This window comes from Bison bison, unplaced genomic scaffold (assembly GCF_000754665.1).
Source record: "Bison bison bison isolate TAMUID 2011002044 unplaced genomic scaffold, Bison_UMD1.0 scf7180017864235, whole genome shotgun sequence".
NCBI classification, from domain to species: Eukaryota; Metazoa; Chordata; class Mammalia; order Artiodactyla; family Bovidae; genus Bison; species Bison bison.
In genome coordinates this window covers 538,248-564,282 of record NW_011494807.1, presented here as the reverse complement: position 1 = coordinate 564,282, position 26,035 = coordinate 538,248, and positions in this window count along the sequence as shown.

Below are 26,035 nucleotides of genomic sequence, written 5' to 3'. Positions count from 1 at the left end.
CCTCCGTCCATAGTTCATCAGGCACTCTATCTGATCTAGTCCCTTAAATCTATTTCTCACTTCCACTGTATAATCATAAGGGATTTGATTTAGGTCATACCTGAATGGTCTAGTGGTTTTCCCTACTTTCTTCAATTTCAGTCTGAATTTGGCAATAAGGAGTTCATGATTTGAGCCACAGTCAGCTCCTGGTCTTGCTTTTGTTGACTGTATAGAGCTTCTCCATCTTTGGCTGCAAAGAATATAATCAATCTGATTTCAGTGTTGACCATCTACATGTGACCATCTACACATGACCATGGTGATGTCCATGTGTAGAGTCTTTTATTGTGTTGTTGGAAGATGGTGTTTGCTATGACCAGTGCATTCTCTTGGCAAAACTCTATTAGCCTTTTGCCTGCTTCATTCCGTATTCCAAGGCCAAATTTGCCTGTTATTCCAGGTGTTTATTGACTTCCTACTTTTGCATTCCAGTCCCCTATAATGAAAAGGACATCTTTTTTGGGTGTTAGTTCTAAAAGGTCTTGTAGGTCTTCATAGAACCATTCAACTTCAGCTTCTTCAGCGTTACTGGTTGGGGCATAGACTTGGATTACTGTGATATTGAATGGTTTGCCTTGGAAATGAACTGAGATCATTCTGTCGTTTTTGAGATTGCATCCAAGTACTGCATTTCGGAGTCTTTTGTTGACCATGATGGCTACTCTATTTCTTCTAAGGGATTCCTGCCCACAGTAGCAGATATAATGGTCATCTGAGTTAAATTCACCCATTCCAGTCCATTTTAGTTCACTGATTCCTAGAATGTCGATATTCACTCTTGCCATCTCCTGTTTGACCACTTCCAATTTGCCTTGATTCATGGACCTGACATTCCAGATTCCTATGCAATATTGCTCTTTACAACATCGGACCTTGCCTCTATCACCAGTCACATCCACAGCTGGGTATTGTTTTTGCTTTGGCTCCATCCTTTCATTCTCTGGAGTTATTTCTCCACTGATCTCTAATAGCATATTGGGCACCTACTGACCTGGGAAGTTCCTCTTTCAGTATCCTATCATTTTGCCTTTTCATACTGTTCATGCAAGAATACATGAAGTGGAATAATGGTAAAGTAATCATGAATCCATAGTGAACCTCTGAAAGTTTTGCTAAAGATCCCAAAGCAGTAAAAAGGAGAAATATGAAAGTCCATATTTATTTTATGGGATAAACTTTGAATCAAATATCATTATATAAACAGGAAAATACTAATATGTGCATTCATTATGGAGTAGTCCATAAAATATGAGCTGAATCAGATAAGCCTGAAGCAGAAATTTAGTTTAAGTTGTAAATTACCAAAAGGCAGGACCAGATTTTAATTCAAATTGGAGTTAATACTTGGAACCAAGCTGACTTTGGTTATGAGTAAGGAATTCACCATTCAAATGTTCTTTTAAAATAAGTGACAGCACAGATTCAATGCTGTATGATAATGCACAGTAGCAAACTGAAGACATTCAAACTGGAATATTTTGTATGTAGCACTTTTTCAGGGCAACAGCTATAAACCAGGAGGATCATCCCAAGCAACCCAGAAGTTACAGTTACCTTATTTATGAGGTATGACATGGCATCTACTAGAAGGACCTCAACTTGATCCTCACTTGCTCCTAAATTCAATTTTTAAAATAGTAAGTATCATGGTATGAAAGATGAAGGATTCTGACTAGGATAATGTACTAAGAATTTAGTGTGTTTGTTCAGCAGTCTTTAGTTTACTATAGTACAGAGGTAGAAGAAATTAGGGTTGCATCTACACACCGAGGGTTCTGAATCAAAGAGAAGGAAAAAGCTATGCATAATTATGTACAACCAGTATTTATTAACTGCTACACTTGGCACTGAAACTGTATCATTTTCAAATGATGAAACAGTCACAACTGTGGACGAAACTATATCAACAATACTATGATTAATCATTACTTGCAGTATTACTCTGCCCAGAAAAAATATTTTATGGATAAAGAAGGCAAGTTTCTCTCACCAGAATGACTAAAATGAGAAAGAAAGGCAGTACCAGCTGTGAGTGAATGTGTGGAGAAACCAAAAGTCACATACACTTTTGGTGAGTATGCAAAGTGATGTAATCATCTTGCAAAACTCAGGAAAATCATTTTGCATTATTTACTAAAGCTGAATACACACTTATCTTTTGGTCCATCAATTTCTATGCTAACAAAAATGTGTACATATATTTACCAAAAGACAGACAAAATGTTTATACAAGAATTTTTCATAGCAGCTGCAAACAAGAAACTGCTCAAATGCCCATCAGTAGGAGACTAAACAACAGATAAAAATAAATGTTGATATATTCACACAATGAAATATACCAGTGAGAATGAAGAAACCACCACTACTCTCAAAAGTATGAATCAATCTCATAAAAATAATCCTTAGCAGAGTAATACATTTACTAGCATGCATATGGTACGTTTCTATTTATGTAAAGTTGAAAGACAGGCCAATCCAATTGATGGTGTTAAAAGCCAGGATAGTTCTTAACTGCTCTGAGGCTGATGAGATTTTTTTACTTGATCTGGGTGCTCATTATGTGAGTGCATTCAGTTTTTAAAAAATTAATTCTACTGCAGCATATTATTTTTGCACTTTCCTTATGTAAGTCAAATTCCAATAAAGAGGCATGATTCAGTGTTGTCAATACTAGTGGAAATGATAATAAATTTAAAATTAACAGAGTCTGAACTAATAATGTTTTAAAGCATACATAAGCATCAATTCTCTTTTAATGTTTGGGAACATAATAGTATGCAAATATTGGGCTGGCCAAAATGTTGATTTGTGTTTTTCTGTAAGGTCTTATGGAAAAAATTGAATGAACATTTTGGCCAACTCAATATGTTTCAAATTTTTTTAGTTTAAAAAGATTATTTCCATTCTAAATCTCCTTTAGAAAAGAATATACTCATATCTTAATAAAACTTGGAATTATAAAAATAAATTATATGACCCAATTTTTAAGCTTTCTTTGTGTGTAGAAATAGATATACACACACATATAAGGCTGCAGTCCACGGGATTGTGAAGAGTTGGACACAACTGAGCAACTTCACTTTCACTTTTCACTTTCATGCATTGGAGAAGGAAATGGCAACCCACTCCCAGGGACAGGGGAGCCTGGTGGGCTGTCGTCTATGGGGCTGCACAGAGTTGGACACGACTGAAGTGACTTAGCAGCAGCAGCAACAGCATGTACATAATATGCATGTATGACTTTATAGTACTGATGACGTTCTCCCATATTTCCTTTATAATAATCACTTGAAATGCTTTTTTTAAAAACTTATTTTAAAAATGTTCTAAAAATATAATTGCTACAGTTTTGGGGATTGTTTTCTAGACAGAAAAAATAATGTATTGAAAAGACAATCTGATTACTATTTAGTGGAAAGGAAAAATTATTGTCAATGGTTTCACCTTTGTTAGCCTATTAAAAATAAAGAATATAGAATACAATTTTATTCCTCGACTAAAGTTACTTAACAGGCTGAACTCAGTCATTCATAATATATTCAGAAATACTTGGAGTGACATTATGTTGAAAAAATTCTGGAAATGAAATTATCCTTCTCTTTTTGTTATAAATGTGTAAGGACCTACCTCCTGCATTCTAAACTCTTATTGTTAAAATATTTGCTATTTGTATAACTTAAATACAAAAATTCTATGGCAAATTATATTTTAGTTCATAAACTAGTCATAAAATCACTTTCTTTTCATATTTTAATTTGATAAATAATATTTGTATTACATATATAATCACATTTTTCAATTATATTTATATGACAATACATGGAAGTAAAATTATTAAAATGGAAGTAAAATATAATTTGTGTCTTATTCTATATGTTATAATTGTACTTATTAGAACGCATACCACTCACTAGCTAGCTAAATATTGAGTAATTACTCAATTGATATTTTAAACTCTTTATATTGTGTGTTATTTAGATGTTTGAGAGAATTATAGCAATATTTGTAGAAATTGGAATTTGGGAGTAGATAAGAAATTTAAATTTGGAAAACTCAGCAGTGGCCACAGGACTGAAAAAGGTCAGTTTTCATTCCAATCCCAAAGAAAGGCAATGCCAAAGATTGCTCAAACTACCGCACAATTGAACTTATCTCACACGTTAGTAAAGTAATGGTCAAAATTCTCCAAACAGGCTTCAGCAATACATGAACCGTGACTTCCAACTGTTCAAGCTGGTTTTAGAAAAGGCAGAGAAACCAGAGATCAAATTGCCAACATCTGCTGGATCATCGAAAAAGCAAGAGAGTTCCAGAAAAACATCTACTTCTGCTTTATTGACTATGCCAGGCCTTTGACTGTGTGGATCACAATAAACTGTGGAAAATTCTTAAAGAGAATGGAAATACCAGACCACCTGACCTGCCTTTTGAGAAACCTATATGCAGGTCAGGAAGCAACAGTTAGAAGTGGACATGGAATAACAGACTGGTTCCAAATAGGAAAAGGAGTACGTCAAGGCTGTATATTGTCACCCTGCTTATTGAACTTATATACAGAGTACATCATGAGAAACACTGGGCTGGAAGAAGCACAAGCTGGAATCAGATTGCTGGGAGAAATATCAATAACCTCAGATATGCAGATGACACCACCTTTATGGCAGAAAGTGAAGGGGAACTAAAAAGCCTGTTAATGAAAGTGAAAGAGGAGAGTGAAAAAGTTGGCTTAAAGCTCAACATTCAGAAAGTGAAGATCATGGCATCTGGTCCCATCACTTCATGGGAAATAAATGGGGAAACAGTGGAAACAGTGTCAAACTTTATTTTTGGGGGCTCCAAAATCACTGAAGATGGTGAGGGCAGCCATGAAATTAAAAGACGCTTACTCCTTGGAAGGAAAGTTATGACCAACCTAGATAGCATATTCAAAACCAGAGACATTAGTTTGCCAACAAAGGTTCGTCTAGTCAAGGCTATGGTTTTTCCAGTGGTCATGTATGGATGTGAGTGTTGGACTGTAAAGCTGAGCACCAAAGAATTGATGCTTTTGAACTGTGGTGTTGGAGAAGACTCTTGAGAGTCCCTTGGACTGCAAGGAGATCCAACCAGTCCATTCTGAAAGAGATCAACCCTGGGATTTCTTTGGAAGGAATGATGCTAAAGCTGAAACTCCAGTACGTTGGCCACCTCATGCGAAGAGTTGACTCATTGGAAAAGACTCTGATGCTGGGAGGGATTGGGGGCAGGAGGAGAAGGGGATGACAGAGAATGAAATGGCTGAATAGCATCACTGACTTGATGGACATGAGTCTGAGTGAACTCCGGGAGTTGGTGATGGACAGGGAGGTCTGGCGTGATGCAATTCATGGGGTTGCAAAGAATCGGACATGACAGAGTGACTGAACTGAACTGAACTGAAGGTATTTATTATGACTTTTCCAAATTTAAATAATTGAATATAGGCTCAAAATGTAAAAATTCATTATGCAGTCTTTCTTTAAAATTCAATTAGATTTAGAGAAAAAGATATGCCTTTACGATAAGAAATGAAAATGACACTAATCCTGAAAACATATTAGTTACATTTCTGAGTACACAAGTGGACAAGTGTTTTAGATCTATCTTAAAATGACCAAAAAAAAAGTATAGTGGAGATGGTTTGGGAGGGAATTCTCAACTAAAACATTTTAATGTCCTACAATAATTTATAGTGTATCTCCTTCGTGAGAGCTAGGACAAGGGTGTACATGAAAAATATAAGTGAAAATTCTTGTATTTCTTAGATATAGATGTATGTTTACCTATAAAACATATCACATGAATACAAACATTTATTAGCTCCCTAAGATATTAATAATGAAGGATGCTGGAAAAGTTAAAAATAATTCAGTGTAGGGTAATATTACAGGGCTGAATACAGAGAATAAGCAAAAGAATAAACAAGAGGATATTCAAAAAGACAGAAGGAAACAAGCCTGAGATTTCTAGTCCAAACTCTGAGTAGCAGACTGATGAATTCATATGAATTCATGGATAAAGCTGAATTAGACTAGACGATGAAAACCTTGAGCACTACTTCCTTACCTTGCCCCAAAGAAACAAAAAGATAGCTTCCCCTAGCTTCCTCAAGAAGCAGCCCACTGGTCCCTTTCTCTGTCCACAAGCCCCTAAGAACCTCTTGGCCTTACTGTCCTCTTATCCATGGAGGATTCTATTACATACAGGAAATAAGAGATTATTGAAGCCATGCCCTTTTTCCTCTCAACTTTTTAATTTTGCTGTCTGTTGTGAGAGAAAGAAATTCATCAAACAAGGCATTTTCTTTAGTTTCTTCCTCAGTGACTAGGAGACAAAATTTTTACAATGGACATGGTTAGGGACTTTGATTAAGAAATGTGAAAATCATTTGTAGTCATTTGTATAAATAAATTAATGTGTTAATCCCTACCTAGTGAAGTCACTATTCTGAAGACTAGCTTGGAAAATATCAGGACCACCCTTACAGACTTCAGTATTAACAAAGTTAAAATCTGGGTGTTTCACATGTTTCAAGTCCATACAAATGCCTTTTCAGATCAGCAACACAGAATTTCTTCCCTAGCTATCTCAATTTCGAATTGCCTCATGAAGAAATGATCTGCTTAGACAACTGATATTGAAGATTTATATGCTAAACACTTATTCCTCTAGACTCTGAGTTTTACACCTCAATAATGACCAGAAAGCTGTATTCCAAGCCTTTATTGAGTTCTCCTATTGAACTCTTATTTAAGTCTTGGTCTTAGGTCTTTGCTGAGGTCTTCGATAAGAGAAGTCCCTGTGTATTATGTCTGCAGAGGCAGATTTCTCATGAACATGAAGAAGTTCAAACTCCAGGGCCTCTCACTTCCTTGGCAACTTCCAAGGACCTGGGAGGGGCACTAACACTGGATTCATAAAGTTGAAAAATTTGGCAAAATTTGCAAAAGTAAAATATTTTATCAATAACCTGTTAAAACCACTTCCTGGGGCCATTCTATCTTCTCCTCTGACATACTTCACCTCTTATCTGGTGGTATTAGTGTGGCAACCAAAACACTAATAATGAAGAGAAATGTGGGTTGATAAGTTTGTTTGTTTTTTAACAAAGCTAATAAATGCTATTCATAATTTCTTTAAATTTACATAGTGTTCCAGTATATTAATACTCTGTTAGCTTCAAAAAATCAATTACATTTACAATATTATTACTGGTCACCAGAATGAAGGGATTTAGTGGGCTGCATTAGGTAGTGGTAGTGACTTTGTGGAAAAAGTGGCTGACTTTATTTTGGGGGCTCCAAAATTACTGCAGATGGTGACTGCAGCCATGAAATTAAAAGATGCTTACTCCTTGGAAGGAAAGTTATGACCAACCTAGACAGCATATTAAAAAGCAGAGACATTACTTTTCTGACAAAGGTCTGTCTAGTCAAGGCTATGGTTTTTTCCAGTGGTCATGTATGGATGTATGCGTTGGAGTTTGAAGAAAGCTGAGCACCAAAGAATTGATGCTTTTGAACTGTGGTGTTGAAGAAGACTCTTGAGAGTCCATTGGACTGCAAGGAGATCCAACCAGTACATCCTAAAGGAGATTAGTCCTGGGTGTTCATTGGAAGGACTGATGTTGAAGCTGAAATTCCAATACTTTGGCCACCTGATGCGAAGAGCTGACTCATTTCAAAAGACCCTGATGCTGGGAAAGATTGAGAGCAGGAGGAGAAGGGGACAACAGAGGATGAGATGGTTGGATGGCATCACCAACTCAATGGACATGGGTTTGGGTGGACTCTGGGAGTTGGTGATGGCCAGGGAGGCCTGGCGTGCTGTGATTCATGGGGTCGCAAAGAGTCGGACACGACTGAGCAACTGAACTGAACTGAAGTGACTTTGGTGGGAAATCGTGCTATTCCAAGCCATCCTGGCATATACTTTGCCAACTCTTCTGGTGTCAAGATACAAATCTGCAAGGCCTGAGGTCATAAAAGGACTGGCATTCAAAGAACAAGAGTCATGGAGAGGAATCGCAGTTTGAAACGTATAGAGTCATAGCTAATTTTTCAGAAATTCTTCCAAACATAAGTCAGGTAAAATTGTTACCAGAGAATTTTGTTCTCATGGGTGCCAAGTGAATATAATGTTTCTACCTGCCAAGAAAAGATTCAACCAAACAGCATAAACAATGTAAGCAACCACCATACTTTATGTTTTCCCGTTTCATGAGAATGGAGGGAAATAGATTTGTGAGAATTTCCGTCTCTGCAGGAGACAGACTCACAGCACGACTATAAATGGTTACTGAGTTGGCATGTGAAGTTGCATGTTTCATGTCTCAATGTTTCAGATATTATTTTGTATATCTAACACCTCTTCTTTTGCTAACTCTGGAAATTTTAGACAAAATAGCATGTAGATTATATCCAAAGCAGTAAGTCCTGAAGTGGAAGAGATAAACCTTTCAGAGAAATAATGGATTCTTGGATCATTCAATAATCCAGTTAATGAACGAATTCCCAAATACACTGGGAAAATATTTAGACTTCTTAAATGATTTAACATCCTGATACCCCCAATGATTTAACATCAATAACTGACATTAACAAAGATAGTAAAATCCACCTGACACTGTTACCAAAGCATTGCTGACATGCTGACCACTGTATTTACTAGTGCTAAGCTGCTTCAGTCACGTCTAACTCTTTGTGACCCCCCGGACTGTAGCCCGGTGGGTTCCTCTGTCCATGGGGTTCTCCAAACAAGAATACTGGAGTGGGTTGCCATGCCCTTCTCCCGATTCAGGCATTGAACCAGCGTCTCATGCCTCCTGCACTGGCAGGCAGGTTATTTACCACTAGTGCCACTCAGAAGACCCAACCAATGTATGCTGTCAGTTTAAGAAATATTTAAGATTAGTTTGCCAAGAAAATGTGAAATATAAATTTCCTGAAATTTTACAGCTCTTATATGAAAGAACCTTGATAGGGATTTCCCAAATTTGACAACAATTCTAAAAAGGAATGATGTTAAAAAAAGTTGTAAAGTTCAAGTAAATTTCTTAAAACTACCACTAATAATGAAAATGTCCAATCATGTTATTTTCTCTACAGATAATGATATAATAAAACTATTATGTACAACTGAAACTCATATAATGTGTAAAATTATACCTCAATAAAAATGTTCTAGATGCTTGTTTCTAGAGTACACGGACAACAAATATAGGAAAAAAATATATCAAGTAGTTAATGTCTGTTGTACCTTTAAAAGTTTTAATTTCTTTGTGATTTATTTTTAACTTTAAAGAAATGTTTTCTTTTCTTCCTAATTATGTACTTGTAATTGCATATCCTGTTTTATTCAATTGGAGATAATATGTTTCAGGCATCAAAAAAAACCTCCTTTTTGAGTTCCTGTGTTTCAGTAGCCTTTTCTGTTGCTAAAGAGGATGACTATGTAATTATTTTCCCAACAAAGATACTTGAGAATGGAAATTTTACATAAACAATGCAAAAGACCTCCCCAAAGACAGAAGTAGGTCATACTACTTAAATAAATATCCACAGGAAAAATTTCTGATGGATTGCGTAGATATGGTAACACTGGTCTATTCTGAGAAACTGGTATGAGTCATTGTTATTTATCCATCAAAGCTATAACTCATTATGTTTTTCTTCTTTCCTTGACTTCCAGGAAACTCAGAGGTAAGTTTTATGCTCAACAGCCAAAGAGTTCCTTAGTTCATTATTTTCTGGATGATTCTGTAGCTATTTACCCCTAAATACCTTATAATATAACTTTGTCCCTCTCTTTTTCAGCTTTTATTAAATGGCTATATGGTTTTTAAAAGTATTTTCTATTGAATACTGCCTTTAAGTACTTTTTTGGAAATTAGCATTATATAAAGACAAAAGCTAAAAAAGAAAAGCCTTTAGAATTCTTATTATAATAATAATTGCCATTTATTAAACAGTGACTCTGGCCCAGTTCTGTTATATAAATTATTTTTAATATATATATATATTTAAATATAATATTTAATATATTTCATTTTGTCCCAATAATTTCTAGATCGCATTATCTTTTACTGCATTCACCAAACATGGGATAAATCTTAATAATGACCACTTTCTTAGGAATTGAATGTCACCCTTACAATTATTACACAACTTCTTTATTTAGTAGAATGGAGGGAATTTCACATGCACACATCTACAGGTGTGCATGTGTGCAGCCTTGTTAAGTATTTTAAAGGTACCAATTCCTCTGTGAAGTTGCACCTTGCAGTTCTGACAATGTGATATTATTGCAGCAGTTTAATTCAACTATCTGCTTGGCACTTTGATGAAATCAGGGAAACTCATTGATGGGAAAAAAAAAAAAAAGATTACATTCCTAACTGGCTCTTGTGTGAGGCACCTATTAAATTGATGTAACTGTATGCTGTGAAGAATATTGGAGAGTCTTGGCAGCAAAGCCAGCCTAGGAGACTTGGTTGAATTCCTGAACTAGAAAGCCATCTGCCTTCCAGTTCTACTCTTTAGTAACAGTAGGTATTGCCTTCAGTGAAACAGATCAACTTCCTTGACTGTGCCCATTGTCTTTTCCAGAGAAAGATTTTAATATAGGCACGGAAGGGATCTCAGCGAGGGAAGCCAAACTATAAAAGGAAACTCTAAACACTATTTCTCCAGTTACACGTCTGGAGGGTAACTGTAGTCCATGATGACCAAATGTGTGTGTATTGGAATGAAGAGTGGAAGCCAAAGCAAGTCTTTTGTCAGAATGCTGATCATGCCAACCATTCCCTTCTTAGTGATTAACAAGTCCTTTCATTGATGGAAAACAAGACACTAGGATTCCAGAACATTCTAAGAACCTTCATAGTATATGCTGTGACTACCCAGGGGACACAGTGAAAGAGAAAACAGAATCTTACTTGATGGGACCTTCTCAGTTACATGGTCTCTGCTTTCTCTTCCCTTCACATGATCAGAACAATATGACATATTGAGGGATATCTCTTGAGACCAGGAAACTTGTTCTTTCTCATTATTTCAATTCCAGGTGAGAAAAATAGACCAGAGATATGAGGACAAAAATGCATGGGGTGAAAACATTAAGAGAGTATTAATATTGCTTTTACTCTTTTGGTAGATTTTGTCCATTAGCACTGACTATAATAGTGTCTCTGTGAATATTTTCATATTTTAGTCATTTAAAAAGTTATCTTCTCCAGACTTTAACTTGAAGATAGTAAACTGATGTCAAGATGACAAAGTATCTCTGCCCAAAAAAGATGGGAAAAAAAAAATAGTTACAGAAAACTAAGCCTAGTAAAATTGTACCAGCACAATGATTAGAAGGCAAGAAAAGAACTTAATAGAAGTTTCAAAATGTTGCTATGTCTTGATCTGGGGCAGTCTAAGCAGCTCTGAATTCTGCTCAGTTTGTGTTAGTAAGTGTGATGGGGATTAGATAAGAAAACAGTACTTCCCCCTCCCCAAATATCACTAATCATTTCACTCAGGAGACTAATAGAAAACACAGCATGAGATTAGGGATTCTGGAAGAGGGAGGAGGTGGATATTTCCACTTGCCCTCTCCTGAGTCCCTGCAAAGGACAAGGAAAACCACTGTATATTACCATTTTGATGATTCCCTAACAGATATCAAACTGTTAGGGGAAATCTAAACATGCCCACAAAATACTCAGAGCTAACTAACCACAATTTAACCAAACAGAAGTTGTAAGATGAAATACATAAGCAAGAATTGGAGAGCAAATTGGAAACAGGCATTGCTGACAGAGATCCTTCCCTCCTATCTCCTCAAACCCACCCCCCAGACTTTTAATTCAATTGGCAAAACACATGTAATGCATGTATTTCTCTCCTCTATTGTTGGCAAATAGAAATGACTGTATTGAGAGAACAACTGGCCAGGGTGAATGGGTCAACTTCTTTGAGTTGAGTTAGGGAAATTATCTGAAGTCAGGGGCCATTCCCAAACTGGACATGGATGCTTCCCAGGCACTGTGAAATGAGTACAGGTCCGGGACATGTAACAAAGCTTGGATGCAATCAAATGCAGAGACCACAGATTCCTGTTGAACCCATCTGGGGCTCTGCAGCCTTCTCTACCCCCAGTCCATGTGCTACAGAAATTCAATTATCGACATGGATCTCAAAGGGAAGACAGTTTTCAGATAAGGGATGAATCAAGTAGAACTTACTCTGCAGTTTTAGTACAAATAAAGGGTAATTGTCACATCACCAAGTTAGGTAAGAAGAAGATGAAGAAAAAAAGGCAGCATTTAGGCAGCATTACTGCAGCAAAAACATAAAGGAAATGCAAGGACCATGGAATGTAATGACTAGAAGTGAATTTGCCTTGAAAGAAAGCAGAACCCAAGAATTTAGAAAAACTCAAAAACCTTATTGGTCCACAAACAGTCCCTAATAAGACACCAACTCTTAAAATACTAGGTTTGTACCTTAAGAGAGAATGCTGAAATACAGTTTGAAATCAGAATTGTTATTAGGGGTAAAAAATTAAATCTATATTAAAGGATAAAAGTAAACTACTTCAAAAAAATTTTTTTTTGTAAGTGACAGATGTAGAAGCAAAATTAATTGAGCTTTGCTAGATAATCAGGTAATTTATACCAAATAAACTTATTTATATGTAGTCTAGGAACAATACTTTGGCAACCTAATGCGAAGAACTGACTCCTTGGAAAAGACCTTGAGGCTGGGAAAGATTGAAGGCAGAAGAAGAAGGGGATGACAAAGGATAAGATTTGATGGACATGAGCTTGAGTAAGCTCCAGGAGTTAATGGACAGGGAAGCATGTGTGTAGCAGTCCATGCAGTCACAAAGAGTCAGACACGACTGAGTGACTGAACTTAGGATTAATAGCCTGTTTCTCACTACATCTTTGAAAAAATAGAGTCACCATAGCTAACTAATATTTTTCAGTTTAAAAAATCAGTTTCTTGTAGACAGCATTCATCCAGTCTGTGTCTTTTGGTTGGAGCATTTAATCCATTTACATTTAAAGTAATTATTGATATACATGTTCCTTTTGCCATTTTTTAAATTGTTTGGGGTTTATTTTTGTAGATCATTTTCTTCTCTTTTATTTCCTGACTATATAAGGTCCCTTGAATTGTTGTAAACATTTGTTGTAAAGCTGGTTTTGTGGTACTGAATTCTCTTAACTTTTGCTTGTCTGAAAAGCTTTTGATTTCTTCATCAATTTTGAATGAGATCCTTGCTGGGTACAGTCATCTTGGTAGATTTTTCCCTTTCAGTACTTTAAATATATCCTGGCATTCCCTTCTTCCCTGCAGAGTTTCTGCTGAAAGATCAGTTGTTAAATGTATGGGGTTTCCCTTGTATGTTACTTGTTGTTTTTCCTTTGCTGCTTTCAGTATTCTTTCTTTGTGCTTAGTCTTTGTTAGTTTGGTTAGTATGTGTCTTGGAATGTTTCTCCTTGGGTTTGTCCTGTATGGGACTCTTTGTGCCTCTTGGGCTTGATTGACTATTTCCATTTCCATGTTGGGGAAATTTTCAACTATAATCTCTTCAAAAATTTTCTCATCCTTTTCTTTTTCTCTTCTTCCTCTGGGACCTCTATAATTTGAATGTTGGTGTGTTTAAGAGGTCTCTGTGGAGAAGGAAATGGCAACCCACTCCAGTGTTCTTGCCTGGAGAATCCCAGGGATGGGGGAGCCTGGTGGGCTGCCATCTATGGGGTCGCACAGAGTTGGACATGACTGAACTGACTTAGCAGCAGCAGCAGTAGAGGTCTCTGAGACTATCCTGTTTTTAAAATTCTTTTTACTTTATTTTGCTCTTCAGCAGTTATTTCCACCATTTTATTTTCCAGCTCACTGATCTGCTTCAGATATTTTGCTATTGAGTCCATCTAGAATATTTTTAACTTCAGTAATTGTGTTGTTTGTTTGTATGTTTGTTCTTTTATTTTTCCACATCTTTGTTAATTGACTCTTGCATTTTCTCCATTCTATTTTCAAGGTTTTGGTCAACTTTACTATCATTATTCTGAATGCTTTTCAGGTAGTTTGCCTATTTCCTCTTCATTTATTTGGACTTCTGTGTTTCTAGTTTGTTTGTACATTTGCATAGTATATCCCTGCCTCTCATTATTTGTTTTTAAACTTATTGTATTTGAGGTCTCCTTTTTCCAGGCTTCATGGTTGAATTATTTCTTCTTTTTGATTTCTGCCCTCCTAAGGTTGGTCCAGTGGTTTGTGTAAGCTGCATAAATAAATGGTAAGATTTGTGCTGAGCTTTTTTTTCCTTTAATGGACATGGCTGAGTGAGGTGATAATCCTGTCTGCTGATGATTTTTGTTTGCATTTTTGTGCTGTTTGTGGTTTGGATGCGGTGTTCCACAGAGAATTCTACTAGTAGTTGGGTGATGCTGGGTCTTGTATTCAAGTGTTCCCTTTGTGGGAGTTCTCACTATTTGCTACTCCCTAGAGATAGGAGTTCTCTGGTAGTCTATCTAAAGACACATATAAACTGAAAGTGAGAGGATGGAAAAATATATTCCATGCAAATAGAAATCAAAAGAAAGCAGGGATAGTGATCATCATATCAGACAAAACAGACCTTAAAATAAAGAATATTATAAGAGATAAGAAAGGACACTATATAATGATCAGGGGATCAATCCAAGAGAAAGACATAACAATTGTAAATATCTATGCACCCAACATAGGAACACCCCAATACATAAGACAAACACTAACAGACATAAAAGGAGAAATTGATAGTAACAAATAGTAGGAGACCTTAATACCCCACTTACACCAATGGATAGATCATTAAAACAGAAAATTAATAAGGAAACACAAGTCTTAAATGATACATTCGATGAAATGGATCTCATTGATCCCTTCAGGACATTCCATCCAAATGCAGAAGAATACATCTTCTTCAAAGTGCACACGGAAAATTCTCTATGATAGACCACATCTTGGGTCACAAATGAAACCTCAGTAAATTTAAGAAAACTGAAATCATATCAAGCATCTTTTCTGCCCACAACACTACGAGACTAGGCATCAATTACAAGAAAAAAAATGAAAAAACACAAACATATGGAGATTAAACCATACATTTCTAAATAATGAACAGGTTACTGAAGTCAAAAGGGAAATAAAAAAAATTCCTAGAAACAAATGACAATGAAAACACAACTCAAAACTTTGGGGTGTAGCAAAAGCAGTCCTAAGTGGGAATTTTATAGGAGTACAATCCTACCTGAAGAAACAAGAAAAACTTCATATAGACAACCTAACTTTACATCTAAAACACCTGGAAAAAGAAAAACTAAAAAATCCCAAAATTAGCAGAAGAAGGAAATCATAAAGATCAGAGAGGAAATAAACAAAAAGAGAAATGAAAGAAACAATTAATAAAATAAGTATTAATAATTAGTTATTAAAAATAATTTAAAACTAATGAAACTAAAAGCTGGTTCTTTGAGAATATAACAAAACTGACAAACCTTTAGGCAACTCATCAAGAAAAAAAGAAAGAAGAATCAATTAACAAAATTAGAAATGAAAAAGGAGTGGTTACAACAGACAATGCAGAAATGCAAAAAACTATAAGAGACTATTATGAATAACTATATGGTAATAAAATGGATAACCTGGAAGAAATGGACAGGTTCTTAGAAAACGTCAGTCTTCCAAGACTGAACCAGGAAGAAATAGAAATTATGAACAACCCAATTACAAGCACTGAAATTGAAGCTGTGATAAAAAAATCTCCCAAAAAACAAAAGCCACGACCAGATAGCTTCGCAGGAGAATTCTTCAAACATTTAGAGAAGAGCTAATGTCTATCCTTCTAAAACTCTTTCAAAAAATTGCAGAGGAAGAAACACTTAGAAACTCATTTTACAAGGCCACCATCACCCTGATATCGAAACCAGAAAAAGACAACACACACAAAAAAGAAAACTACAGGCCAATATCAATGATGAACATAGATGCAAAAATCCTCAACCAAAATTTTAGCAAACAGAATTCAGCAACACATCAAAAAGCTCATAAACCATGATCAAGTTGAGTTTATTCCAGGGATGCAAGGGTTCTTCAATATACACAAATCAATCAATGTGATATACAATATTAATAAATTGGGAGATAAAAACCATATATAATATCAGTAGATGCAGAAAAAGCCTTTGACAAAATTCAGTACCCATTTACGATTAAAACTTTTCAAAAAATGGGCATAGAAGGAAGCTGTCTCAACATACTAAAGGCCATATATGATAAGCCCACAGCAAACATTATTCTCAATGGTGAGAAACTGAAAGCATTCCCCCTAAGATCAGAAACAAGACAAGGGTGTCCACTCTCACCACTATTATCAAATATAATTTTGGAAGCCCAAGCTATAGCAATCAGAGAAGAAAAAGAAATGAAAGGAATTCAGATGGAAAAATAAGAATTAAAGCTCTCACTGTTTGCAGATGACATGATACTTTACATGGAAAACCCTAAAGTTACTATCAGAAAATTACTAGAGCTAATCAGTGAATTTAGCAAAGTTGTAGGATACAAAATCAATACACAGAAATCACTTGCATTTCTATACACTAACAATGAAAAATCAGAAAGAGAAATTAAGGAATCAATCCCATTCACTCTTGCACAAAAAGAATTAAATATCTAGGAATAAACCTATCTAAGGAGACAAAAGAACTGTATACAGAAAATTATAAGGCACCAATGAAAGAAATCAAAGACAACATAAACAGATGGAGAGATATTCCATCTTCCTAGGTAGGAAGAATCAATATCGTGAAAATAACTATACTACCAAATGCAAGCTACATATTCAGCATAATCCCTATCAAATTACCAATGACATTTTTCACAGAACTAGAACAAAAAATTTCACAATTCATATGGAAACACAAAAGATCCTGAATATCCAAAGCAGTCTTGAGAAAGAAGAATGGAGCTGAAGCAATCAACCTTCCTGGCTTCAGATTATACTGCAAAGCTACAGTAATCAAGACAGTATGGTACTGGCACAAAAACAGAAATATAGACCAATGGAACAAGATAAGAAGCCCAGAAATAAACCCATGTACCTATGGGTACCTTTATTTTTGACAAAGGAGGCAAGAATATGCAATGGGACAAAGATAACCTCTTCAATAAGTGGTGGGGAAACTGGACAGCTACATGCAAAATGATGAAATTAGAACACTTCCAAACACCATACACAAAGATAAACTCAAAATGGATTAAAGACCTAAATGTAATACCAGAAACTATAAAATTCTTAGAAGAAAATATAGGCAGAACACTTGATGACATAAAACAAAGCAAGATCCTCTATGACCTATCTCCTAGAGTCATGGAAATAAAAACAAAAATAAGCTTTTGAGGTCCTTTAATGGACCAGAACCTGGTGGTCTGGAGTCAACGATAAGAAAGTAAAAGAGAGACAGAAAGAGGCTGATATTCTTTGGTTTATGCAGAAAACCAAAAAAGCCCTTGACAAGGGCTTGTGTTGCTCACGAAGGCACCGGGCGCCCTCTCGAGGGGGTGAAGGCACAATGCACCTTCTTGAGAGGGTCTTAGAAGCCCGGGCAAGAGAGTGAGCATGATGGGTTTCTACGCTCCAGAGAATTAGCCAGAGAGAGAGAGAGAGAAAGAAAGACACGGGGACCCAAGCTCTGATGGAACAAAAGTGTTTCATTCAACACAGTGTGGGTATATATACTGTCTTAAAAGGTAGCTTTGTTCAGCAAAGATAAAGATCAAAAGTCCAGACTTACAAATTATCAAGGAAACATAAGGCAATCCATATCAAAGATAGAGGGTTGTAAATAATCATTTTTACCGTATGGTTCATAAAAAGGCAGAGGGTCGTAAATAGTTACTTATCAACATATGGAAAAACTAACGAAGGAAATGCATGCATTCCTCAGCCCCTGGAGCAGTTTGCCACTCCTCTTAATTCCTGAATATTCAGGAATTAATAAGGAACAGAGGATTCATGACAGATCCAAAACAGCACACAGGAAGCCTCCTGTTAAATGCTTCCTGACAGTAAGCAAGTGGGATCTAATTAAACTTAAAAGCTTTTTCACAGCAAAGAAAACTATAAGCAAGGTGAAAGGAAAACCCTGAGAGTGGGAGAAAATAATAGCAAATGAAACAACTGACAAAGGGTTGATTTCCAAAATATACAAGCAGTTCATACAACTCAATACCAGAAAAATAAACAACCCAATCAAAAACTGAGAAAAAGATCTAAACAGACATTTCTCTGAAGAAGACATACAGATGGCTAACAAACACATGAAAAGATATTCAATATCACTATTAGAGAAATTCAAATCAAAACTAAAATGAAATATAACCTCACACAGGTCAGAATCACTTCAGTTCAGTTCAGTCGCTCAGTTGTGTCTGACTCTTTGTGACCCCATGAATCGCAGCACGCCAGACCTCCCTGTCCATCACCACCTCCCGGAGTTCACTCAGACTCACGTCCATCGAGTCAGTGATGCCATCCAGCCATCTCATCCTCTGTCTTCCCCTTCTCCTCCTGCCCCCAATCCCTCCCAGCATCAGAGTCTTTTCCAATGAGTCAACTCTTCGCATGAGGTGGCCAAAGTACTGGAGTTTCAGCTTTAGCATCATTCCTTCCAAAGTAATCCCAGGGCTGATCTCTTTCAGAATGGACTGGTTGGATGTCCTTGCAGTCCAAGGGACTCTCAAGAGTCTTCTCCAACACCACAGTTCAAAAGCATCAATTCTTCAACACTCAGCCTTCTTTACAGTCCAACTCTCACATCTATACATGACCACAGGAAAAAGCATAGCCTTGACTAGACAGACCTTTGTTGGCAATGTCTCTGCTTTTGAATATGCTATCTAGGTTGGTCATAACTTTCCTTCCAAGGAGTAAGCATCTTTCCATCATCAAAACATCTATAAACAATAAATAAACCTGGAGAGGGTGTGGAGAATAGGGAACCCTCTTGCATTGTTGGTGGGAATGTAAATTGATACAGCCACCATGGAAGATGGTATGGAGATTCCTTGAAAAACTAGGAATAAAACCACCATATGCCCCCGCAATCCCACCCGTAGGCATATACCCTGAGGAAACCAAAACTGAAAAAAGACACATGTATCCCATTGTTTATTGCAGCACTATTTACAATAGCTAGGACCTGGAAGCAACCTAGATCTCCAGTGACAGATGAATGGATGAAGAAGTTGTGGTACATATACACAATGGAATATTACTCAGTCATGCAAAGGAATGCATTTGAATCAATTCTAATGAGGTGGATGAACCTAGAGCCAGTTATACAGATTAAGCCAGTCAGAAAGAGGAGAAATATCATATATGAACACATATGTACAGAATCTAGAAAGATGGTACCAAAGAATTTATTTGCATTGCAGCAGTGGAGAAATAGCCATAGAAAACAGACCTATGGACATGGGGAAAGGGGAGGAGAGGATGAGATAAGATATGGAAACTTACATTACCATATGCAAAATAGAGAGCCAACAGGAATTTGCTATATGTCTCAGAGAATTCAAACAGGAGCTCTGTATTACCCTAGAAGGGTGGATTCGGGAGGGAGATGGGAAAGAGGTTCAAGAGGGAGGGGACATTATGTGTACCTATGGCTTATTTATATTGAGGTTTGACAGAAAACAACAAAATTCTGTAAAGCAATTATCCTTCAATTAAAAAATAATTTAAAAAAGTAAAAAATCAGTTTCAATTATATAAAAATTATTCTTCTTACTTTGATTTGTCTCACAAAGGGCACTTTACAACTAAAACAAGTTCATAAATGTTGATTTTGTGAATATACAACTGACATATAAATGCTTTCCAATAATTTCTGCTCATTATTCCTTTTAGATACAATAATAATACATGGTAACATGAGCAGAAGGAAGTTAGAATCATAGAGTCTGGTTCAGAGTTGTCATTAATAGATTGCCATCTTGAGAAAGGCTCCTAGGTTTTCACTTTTCTCTTACAAAATTACAGACATTTGACCTGTAAGCTGTCTTAAAGAAAATAATAAAAATTCCATCTCTTTTCTTAGTTCTTCTAACACTTACATGTGTGCTGAGTTGCTTCAGTTGTGTAAGACTCTTTGCAACCCTGTGAACTCTAGCCTGCCAGGCTCTTCTGTCCATGGGATTTTTCTGAGCAAGAATACTGGAGTAGGTTGCCATTTCCTTCTCCAGGAGATCTTCCAGACCCAGGAGTAGAACCCAAGTCTCTCAGTCTTAGATATGCTGGGGGCGGGGGGAAGTTAATGGTCCAAAATGCTCTAAGGAAGGTCTTCATTAGTGGGAATCACCCTGGTTTTAGAGTCACAGAGCCAGTAATTTAGTCCCAGTTCTACCCCACACTCATCTTATGATGTTGACAATGTTGTCACTTCTCTGGGCTCCTAAGACTTCCTAGATAAAAGAAGGCAGTAAAATAAAGGCTTTCTTTTTTTTTCCCTCTTGCTCCTCCTCCTCTTCTTCTTATTTAACCTTTTAACCTTTAGCAGACATTGAGGTTCTTGAAAATGCACACATGTACAATGCTTTGCACATACTTTCAGTGGGTCTCTTTAGGGAAAAGCCCAGTTAGTCAGTTCACTCACTCAGTAGTGTGCAACTCTGTGACCCTATGGATGGAGCACAGCAGGTTTCCCTGTCCATCACCAACTCTCAGAGCTTGCTCAAACTCTTGTCCATCCAGTTGGTGACACCATCCAATCATCTCAAGCTCTCTCATACCCTTCTCCTCCTACCTTCAATCTTTCCCAGCATCAGGGTCTTTTCCAATGAGTCAGTTCTTTACATCAGGTGGGCAAAGTATTGGAGTTTCAGCTTCTTGAATACTCACCTTCCAGTGAATACTCAGGGCTGATTTCTTTTAGGGTGGACTGGTTAGATCTCCATGCAGTCCAAGGGACTCTCAAGAGTCTTCTCCAACACCACAGTTCAAAAGCATCAATTCTTTGGCTCTCAGTTTTCTTTATAGTCCAACTCTCACATCCATACATGACTACTGGAAAAACTATAGCTTTGACTAGATGGACCTTTCTTAGCAAAGTAATGTCTCTGCTTTTTAATATGCTGTCTAGGTTGGTCATAGCTTTTTTTCCGAGAAGCAAGCATCTTTTAATGTCATGGCTGCAGTCACCATCTGCAGTGATTTTGGAGCCCAAAAAAGGAAAGTCTCTCACTGTTTCCTTCATTTGCCATGAAGTGATAGGACCAGATGTCATGATCTTAGTTTTCTGAATGATGAGTTTTAAGCCAAATTTTTCACTCTCTTTCACTTCCATCAAGAGCTCCTTATTGCAAAATTTGGACTTAAATTGAAGAAAGTAAGGAAAACCACTAGACCATCCAGATATGATCTAAATCAAATCTTGCAACTATACAGTAGAAGTGACAAATATATTCAAGGGTTTAGATTTGATAGACAGACTGCCTGAAGAACTATGGATGGAGGTTGGTGACATTGTACAGGAGGCAGTGATCAAGACCATCCTCAAGAAAAAGAAATGAAAAAGGCAAAATAGTTGTTTGAGGAGGCTTTACAAATAGCTTAGAAAAGGAGGGAAGCTAAAGGCAAAGGAGAAAAGGAAAGATATACCCATATGAATGCAGAGTTTCAAAGAATAGCAAGAAGATTAGAAGCCTTCCTCAGTGATCAATGCAAAGAAATAGAGGAAAACAACAGAATGGGAAGACTAGAGATCTATTCAAGAAAATTAGAGATACCAAGAGGATATTTCATGCAAAGATGAGCACAATAAAGGACAGAAATGGTATGGACCTAACAGAAGCAGAAGATATTAAGAATAGGTGGCAAGAATACACAGAACTATACCAAAAAGATCTTCATGACCCAGATGACCACAATGGTGTGATCACTCACCTAGAGCCAGACATCCTGGAATGTGAAGTAAAGTGGGCCATAGAAGCATCACTGCAAACAAAGCTAGTGGAGGTGATGGAATTCCAGTTGAGCTATTTCAAATCCTAAAAGATGATGCTGTGAAAGTGCTGTACTCAATATGCCAGCAAATCTGATAAACTCAGCAGTGGACACAGGACTGGGAAAGGTCAATTTTCATTCCAATCCCAAAGAAATGCAATGCCAAAGAATGTTCAAACTACCACACAATTGCACTCATCTCACAGGCTAGCAAAGTAATGCTCAAAATTCTCCAAGCCAGGTTTCAACTGTATGTGAACTGTGAGCTTCCAGATGTTCAAGCTGGATTTAGAAAAGGCAGCAGAACCAGAGATCAAATTGCCAACTTCTGTTTGATCATCGAAAAAGCAAGAGAGTTCCAGAAAAACATCTACTTCTGTGTTATTGACTATGCCAAGGTCTTTGACTGTGTGGGTCACAACCCACTGTGGAAAATTCTTAAAGAGATTGGAATACCAGACCACCTGACCTGCCTCCTGAGAAATCTGTATGCAGGCCAAGAAGCAACAGAACTGGATATGGAACAACAGACTGGTTCCAAATTGGGAAAGGGAAAAGCACATCAACACCAAATTAACAATTCCATGAACTGGATAATTTAAGGTCATTGTCAGATATTTAACGTATTATTCTAAAGTAACTAGAAGTATTTCAATTTGTGCTATCAGAAAATGTTTCCACAATGTTAATAATTTACCTTTTCCTATGCCTATTTCCTTGACTGTATATTTTTTTCATAAAGCTGGTCAGATGTATATCATTTTGACAAATATTCTGTGCTAAGTATATCTTTCTAAAGATTTGAGTATATGAAATGAGAGGCAGTACAGTTCAGTGAATAAAAATTGTTTACTTATGAATCCATAGACCTGAGTTCTGCTTTGTGATTTCAAGAGTTCTCTGTAACTTTGAGTAAGTAACTTTATAGTTCTTTTCACAATAATATGATGAAACTCGCCTCCATTATTTCTAAGCTGATTTCCTCCCCTGAATTTTTATAAGGAGTTAATAACCCAGGACTCATAAGACCCTTGGTTTTCATTTATGTGAATGTGATACCATTTGGAATTTTATCAAGTAGTTTACAGTGAACCCAATTTGTGTGAATTCCCAGGTTTGTTTAGCTGAGTGAGCTGCTCTTCTGGATCACCAGCAGCAACCCCTCAACCAGGTTCAATCTAGGCCAGAATGCCTTGCCCGGGCACGCAGCCCCAAGTGAGGCTTTTGGCCCTGTCTCCTGACAACTATGGTTGCCTCAGCCTTTCCAAAGATGAAGGTAAGCACTGCACACAGCTTCCATTACAATGCCACTGGTGCTGTGGGGATTCTGGTTCTACTTACAATTTCCAAATGTGAATGAACCATCCTGCTGTAGTGAAAGGGGCTTAGCTTTTTCCGTGACATCCAGCTGGGGCTACATAAAGCAGTTCCTTGCAAATATGGAGACTAGTGACCTGGGACAAATGGTGAACAGCAAGCAACAGGGGACCAGAAGGAAGAAGACAAACTTCTTGTCCTTCCTCGCCTTAGTCAGCTTCTCAGGCAATATTCGAAGTGACAGAAATCAGTTTTCTTTTCTTGTTAAGTAGCCTCAGTTGCCACCTTTTATCCATACTCCCTTCTCTGTGCTCATGGCCCTTTTCTCTTCCCTCTGGCTGTCCTGGAGCTGCAACACCCAGTAAAGTATAGAAAGTAAACTTTACTTCAGGGTCTGTATTCTAATTGGCGAGAGGTTCATAGAGATGGTAATGCCTAAGATCTTCCTAGGTATTTGCTTCTAGTCTATAGGGATGCCTGAGAAAAATGATAGCGAGCAGAGCAAGCAGAGAAAACTGAGCAACAATGCTTAATTCCAACTATGAACCTGATTTCCCAGGTAATGCTAGTGGTATAGAACTGGCCTGCCAATTCAGGGGATACGGGTTTGATCCCTGGTTGGGAAGATCCCCAGAGGAAGGCATGGCAATCCACTCCAGCATTCTTGCCTGGAGAATTCCGTGGACAGAGGAGCCTGCAGGGTATGGTCCATGGTAGCAAAGACTCGGACAGTAATCAAGGAATCTCCAAGTTGTTTCCAAAATCTGTGACTCCAAAAGGTTACACTTTTATTATATTCTACATTAACCTTACCCTGATATTATTACTCTTTTTAGATTTTATTATTTGTTATTTATTTAGAGGAGGGGTATTTTACAAGGAGAGTAGAGAAAATGAAAAAGAAATAGGCAAAAAAGGAAGTCATTTGAGAAATGGAAAAACAACTGCAATTCTTAAACGAGAGGAAGATATTAATCCCACATACCTTTAGGCCTAATTTCTTTGGAAGCCCAAGTTAAACACGTCATGCATCTACTAAAAATTTGATTTGAGATTATCTTTTCAAAACAGGACCATTCTAAAGCCCATTAATCTTTACTCAGTCGTGTAATAAACGATAGTATTGATCTGTGATGGACATGGAACGTGCTATCCATATCTCCCTTCAGAGAAGGACTTCTTGCCACTGTGAATGGGAGTCTCACTAGCAGAAACCCTTCAGCTACAAGCTAGCTTGGAAACTGCCTCAGCAGCAGAAAGCAGATTTCAAGATCTTCCTGATTCAGCACACTCTAGTGACTGACAGAGAGAGTTATATACTCTCATATATATATATGCCTGGCCATCTTGTTCCAGTGAGAAACATGATGGATTGATTTCCAGAGCTTCCTGTGGGGTCAACTGAGACATTAATAAAATGTTTAAGAATTTGAAAACTCAGATGCCAATCAAAACATTTTCCTCTAGAAGACTGTTACTATGCCTCACCTTTTTATTTGATGGTTTGTGTGAAGGTAAGTGGTGGAGCGATCAATGTGAAAGTATTTAAATATTTTAGTAACTGATAAAGATATCCTAGGTCATCCTGCCTGAATATCAATACTTCTTTAAGTAAAAGTGGGATCATTGCTACAAGAAGTTGCTAGTATGGAAACAGATTTAGGGCAGGAATGCAATGCCCTCATTGATTTCAGATTTCTGCTAGAGGTAAAGCCTAGGAAAGACATAAAGTTTTCCACAATGGCAAAATTCCCTGTCCATATGATAGCCCTCTAATTGACCTAGGGCCCACAGGACTGTCTTTCTTACTGATGAAAAATACTTTTAGCTCTGTTCTAAAGAAGGCCTCTACCAGCTGCTTCAGCAAAGTATAGGCAGGAAACTGTCTCACACAAAGTAACTAAAAGAAAGTGCTTGACTAAGTTGTGAACATTTCCACTGAGAGACTGCCTTTCAAGTGACCTGCCTTCTACTTCTCCTGGCTAACTAGAATCAGAATTAATACCAAACTACAGAGAGGGAGATAGAGAGAGAGAAAGAGGACCTGTGTGAGACAAAGAAGCAGAGAGAAAGCTGGAGAAAATCTCTTTCTCTTTTGGACTGAAAGCGTTTTGATCAGAGAACACATACTTTTTGACAGAAGAAATCTGAATCCTCAATATTAGACAACTGAGAACTTTCTAAACTAGGAGCCAGTCACAGTAAAAATCACTTGAATAAGGACAGCATTCTGTAGTTAGAAAGGAGATTATTCCAAGAAATTTGAGCAAATGTGCCTCTGTAAACTAGATTTACCTTAACAAAGAGCAGAAAAAATAAAAAATATTAAATTCATATTCTCAGTAATATTTGGGAATATATTGTGTGTATTAAATTACACAATAAGAAAAATTACTTTAGGTTTATAACTCCAAAGTCTGAATATAAAATATTTCTAGGTATGATTATATACTTATTCTCATGAGGTGAATGTGAACATTTTTCAGGTTAGTGTCACATCAAATGGTTAAACAAAATATGAAACAGCAGGAGTGAAGAGAAAACAAAAAAGTGAGAGAAAAAAAGCAAGTATTTAGTGAAAATATTATCAAGTATGAATTCCTTTCTT